This window comes from Aegilops tauschii, unplaced genomic scaffold (genome assembly GCF_002575655.3).
Source record: "Aegilops tauschii subsp. strangulata cultivar AL8/78 unplaced genomic scaffold, Aet v6.0 ptg000076l_subseq_5457420:6198992_obj, whole genome shotgun sequence".
Taxonomy (NCBI): Eukaryota; Viridiplantae; Streptophyta; class Magnoliopsida; order Poales; family Poaceae; genus Aegilops; species Aegilops tauschii.
The window spans coordinates 719,937-725,343 of record NW_027332479.1 but is presented as its reverse complement, the minus strand read 5'-3'; the positions used below and the strand labels follow the sequence as shown (position 1 = coordinate 725,343).

General features: G+C 43.5%; 1 long non-coding RNA gene and 1 pseudogene across 1 annotated transcript; one reads left to right on the top strand and one right to left on the bottom strand.

The window, feature by feature from the left end:
* Positions 1-1,987: 1,987 nt before the first annotated feature.
* LOC141028340 (uncharacterized) lies at positions 1,988-3,229 on the bottom strand. The gene is made up of 2 exons (XR_012190589.1): positions 2,831-3,229; positions 1,988-2,740 (listed from the first exon to the last, which is right to left on the bottom strand). It is a non-coding gene; the product is annotated as an uncharacterized lncRNA (long non-coding RNA).
* A 286-nt stretch (positions 3,230-3,515) lies between these two features.
* LOC141028337 (uncharacterized) lies at positions 3,516-4,486 on the top strand (annotated as a pseudogene).
* The last annotated feature ends 921 nt before the right edge of the window (positions 4,487-5,407 follow it).

Sequence of the window (5,407 nt, the reverse complement as noted above, 5' to 3'; positions counted from 1 at the left end):
ACTAGCCCATCCACACATGGTCCTTCCTCTCATGCACATCCCCCTCTGAGCACGCCTACCATGCAGGAGAAAATTGCAGAGATAAGTAAAAGGGAAATGATGGCATAATTTGGGAACATAAAACAATCCAGTGAATGGTGTGCCAAGGAGCAAGATGCAAGGCGGGCAAGCGCAACAGAAACGAGATGCAAAACATAGGCTTGTTTGGTTGATCATAGCAACCAGGAGTTGGCTCTCCTTTCCCTTTGAATAGAGCTCACACAAAAGATATGCGAGTTGAGAAAATTGGTGGATCCAAACCTGAAAGGTCGAACATGATACACTAAGGAGAAACTAAATGATATATGGGCCATATATGTGACAAAGAGAGAAAAAATGTGCTTTGTCTAAGTGATAATGTTATTTCACCAACAAATTTATGGGAGAAAAGGAGGAAAGTTGTGCTATTTTCACAATTGCTAACTACTAAAAAAATCAATAATTACGAGCTCTTCATCAAATCCTAATTAGAATTTCCCATCATCCTCGATTATTATAGAAAGCTCTTCTCGACTATACATGGCCATTCCTCGGGCTGGGCCAGGCTTCGGGCCAGGCCTAACCAAGCCCGGTGTAGAAAACCAAGGCCCGTCCTGGCCCGGGCGGCGGTCCTAAAAATCAGGCCCAAGCCCGGCCCGCCAGTGTAAAAGCCGGCCAGGCCTCTTTGTTAAATCGCAAATATGGCGGGCCCGGGCCTAGCCTTCGGGCTCAAAATCTAGGACCAGGCCCGACCCGTGGGCAAGGCCAGGCCGGGCCGGGTCGGGCTTTTTCAGGTCGGGTCAGGTCAGGCCGTCCGGGCAGGGCTGCCCATGGCCAGGTATATTCCCGGCGTCCCAGACAGCTTAACCTGCTCAATGGGGCGACAACTTTGCATGTGTACCTCAAGCCCTCTCTTATTTCTGAGGACCATATGGCAGACCTAACAAAATACTAGGTAGTTCATGCAGAGTAGGAGGAAAAAAACTGGGCCCAATGTAAAAGGAAAACAATTTGGCCCACCGACAATAGGTTATGTAACAGTTATGTAGTGCAAATATCATGATGCCTTAATACATTGAGCACGATAACTTAATGAGTAGTTTGGGCCGCCTATGGAACAAGATAATCCCATCCAATTCTGTTTAAGGACATTAGACTTTCCTTTGTAATGTTTCCCAATCATAGATCATCGGCCTCAGTAATCCACATCTTACTTATATTTGAAAGGAAACAAACAACCCCCAATAAAACCAGTTGAAGTTATTTGGGTCAGCTGATCAAACACTTGTGTTTAGTGGTGTTTTGATACGTACACGTCAACCTGGCCAGCGGAGACTTGCCGGTGGTGGGCTAGGGTTCAAACGTGATTGATCTGAATGTATTGCTATATAATCCAAACGCCAGTGTAATGGATAGAGTTCAGTGGTTAGTACAAATGGAGACGGATCGAGCTCAGTGGTTTCTGAATCATGTTGTTGATGTGGCTCTGCCATGTAGCTGAAACATGAAGTTTTGAGAGGAACAGACCGACAGTATTCGTACAACCATAGTGCAAAGTTGTAAATTATTTTTAGGAACAAAAATTGTATAAAAATTGCATGAAATGTAATATCTCATCAGATCGAGATCAAGTATGGGCAACAACGCATGTTTCCCATAAGTTCCGAGTGCCAACCTACGCTAATAAATGTGCCCTTGACAAGGTCTAATCATTACCACCATCCACAACGGTGGGGTTTTGCCACCGAAAAATTTACGATTTCTCTCCGTCCATACCACTCAATAGGTGTGGTTGCCACCCGATGTTCTCCTTGGCCACACTCTGCCCCAACCAAGCATTGTTGGGTTCCTTAACAGGGTAAGGACAAACTGCCCCCCCCCTCCATTAATAAATACCCCTACAACCATCCCCCATGAACCCTCGATTGCATGATTTTTCAATCTCCATCATTCTAACACACAAACAACCTTCATCAATTAAGTTATATATTTATTTGCTTTCATACCCCAAACGATATGAACAACATCAAATTTTAATTAACCATCATCATACAATTCTAGTTACTAGGAATATGTAATCCTAGTCCACGAGGAGGAGGTGAAGTGATGTAGAGATGTAGCAAAGAGCTGCTGAGGCTGGCCATCATAGATAACTCCTCATATTCCTTCATTAACCCTTCTGAAACCGACGTAAACTCTGTTTTGTCAGCGCAATCGTTGATGGCTTTGGTTGTTTTCGCAATGCAATCAGGCAGGTCGAAGGGCGTCGGACCTTCGTTGCCTTTGCGAATCTCAAAGCTCTCGATGATATCATGGCAGATTTCGAGGGTGCTCACCATGCCACCGTAGTCCACTCGGCAGGACCCAAGGGCGTGAGTCGCGAGCTTGTCCTTGGTGGCACCATGGATCAAGTTCTCAACCTTGGCCGTCATGGCCGTGGCTCAGGGCTTCATGGCGTTGACGGCCACGAGAGCTAGGATGCGGTAGTCCTTCGCGTCGGTGCTTCGTTTGTCTGACTGGAGCGTTGATACACAAAAGTCATATGTGAAGCGCACCTTGAAGAAGTCACTCGAGACATTCTTGCATGCTTCCAACATGATGCTTGATGACATGGGCTTGGTGTCAGAAGCTTGAGCGGTGATGGCCACGGAAAGGAGAATGATGACAATTCCAGAGAATTCTAAGCAGTGGGTTTGCACCGTTTCCATTGCTGCCAGGCTTGCTAGAAAAATATATTGTAATTGAGGGAGATGATGAATGGATCAAATGGAACTGTAGTGCAGAGATGGATGGGTTGAGGTGGAGTACATACCTATGATTATGGTTTATATATAGTGCACTGAGTAGGGTTTCCAAATGCAATATGCCCCATGGATATCCAAATGATCAATGTTTAACTCTTTGCACATATACCTCGATGGACAATTGGATTTCCTCCTATTTAATCATGGGCAGTATTATCTAATATAGTGTCTCCTGGATGCCATTTTTTATGTAAGCTTAAAGGTGTTCCGGGTTAATAATGATGCATGTGTATCGTATATATCCATCGTGCAAGCGTATCCTAAATGGGTGTAAGCAATTAAATGTATTTAGGAAGGGGCACGGGTTGCCAATTATCTTAAATTTTACCGATTAACATGGTAATTTCTAGGTAGTGGCTAATTAGCAGAAGTATAGATATAGATAGATAGAAATATAGATAGAGAGATAGAGGTCAAGATAGATAGATAGATAGATATGTGTGTGTATATATATATATATATATATATATATATATATATATATATATATAGTATATAGTATACATATAGATAGGTATAGATATAGAGATAGAGATAGAGATGAAGATATAGATAGATAGATAGACGTAGATATAGATAGATAGATTATCAAGGGCAGACTGCGCATAATCTTCCTTTAATGTCCCAAATCCATTTTGTGATATGGGGAAATAAAGTGAGATTCACTCTAGAAATACATAAAACTAGAACACATTCATGCCACACGTATTAATACTAGCACACCCAAAATGTGGATCTACATATATCTGTGCATATAGTGTCCGGAATACTAATTATTTGGATATCCGTGACTAAGCTGCATTGGATTTATGAACCTGCTGCTGCACTATATAGATGTCACAAGAACCGTACACCACCTCCATCTTTGCACTACAAAATCTGACTATCAATTCATCTCCACCTCTCTCTCAGCTACAAAGCCTACAATACAATTGCAGCTATCCTTGCAGCAATGGCAACCGCACGGGCGACCGCTGCCTTCTCCTCGGTTGCCATCATGCTCCTTTTTGTGTGCATCCGCGCACATGCCGGCGGGCGCGGCGACAAGATCAAGGTGGTGGACCTTGTGGTAGAAACCTGCAAGAACGCTTCGAGCAGCTGCCGCAACAAGCACCTGAACGTGACCCAGGAATTCTGCGTGCAGACTCTCCGGTCGGACAAAAGGATCTTCCAGGCCAAGGACCTCCGTGATCTGTCCCTTGTCGCTGTCGACATCCTCAAGATCCGTGTGGCAGCTGCCGGCGGCAAGGTGAAGGAAGCACTCTAGAAAGCCAAGAAAGGTACGGAGGAGGCGCTGGGCCTCAGGTATTGCCAGGTGGACTACGATGTCGCTATCGGCACCCTCGATCTCTGCGACGCCATGCTCAGGGACTTCCATGTCCCCAGGGGCGACGCCGACGACCCGTGGTCCTTTGAACTGCCCGAGCGTGTGGAGAAGGCGACTGACCATGTCAGCGACTGCGGGCATGATCTTCACATGGATAGCCAGACATTTATCAACGAAAACGAGGAGCTGATCAAGCTGGGCGACCTGAACAATGTCTTGCTAGGGCCATATGACTTTGATAGTTAATAATCTATTTTCTGCCAGAAACAATGTTCATGTAAAACCAACATTACTTTCGTTTGAAATAATAATAATAATGTTGTTTCGATATCGAGTATACCGCCGCCCCCCCTTGAGAACACTCATACCGTGCGAAAAATCTCAAATATTTTCAAACTATTGAATTCAAACGCTCAACTAATAGTTAAATATGTGGCATCTCTTAATGAACATCATGACAGGTCATGGCCTAGGTGGCAAAGCCAAGGTTTCCGCAGCAGCAAGTCTCGGGTTTGAGTCTGGTCGCTTTCATTTTTACTTTTTTTTAGGATGCAAAATGTAAAAACGTCGAACTCACGACGTTTGACCAAGCGGCAGAGGGGAAAATATCTGGTGCACCGGAGCTTGTGGTGCTACCGATGCACTGAACTCACATTGCACATTTAAAATGTTTAAAAAATTCTGAAAAAAATTTAGCACACTCATACAACATCAATGTAGGTTGTCACAAAATTTCAAGTTAAAATTCGAAACATAACTTAAAAAAAAAATAACAAATTCAATACTGAATAGTACATAACATAACTTGGGCTTTAGATTTGGCCTATTATCACACTGATGTCAAAATTTGTCATTTTTGTATCTCAAAAAATATTTCATATTTTTACACGAAATTTTGTGACGTCAAACATTGATGTTGCATTAATGTGATAGATAGTTTTGAGAATTTTTAAAACATTCTATTGCATCCGGTGCACCGGTAGCACCACAAGTGCGGGTGCACCGGATACATTCCCAAGGGTGAAGAGCCTGAGGATGAACAGCCAATACGGTAGGGCAGGCTTTCTGGTTCTTTTTTTTCGAACAAGGGCAGGCTTTGTGTTCTTTAAGAGTAACTAGAAATCATGCCCATGCATTTCAACGGGGGAGAAAAAGTCACCCCTCATACACACTCTCGAGACATCGGTATATCCCTTAAAATATTTTACGATGTCACATGACAAATAACATGATAAGTGGTGTTGCCCAAAAAAATAAA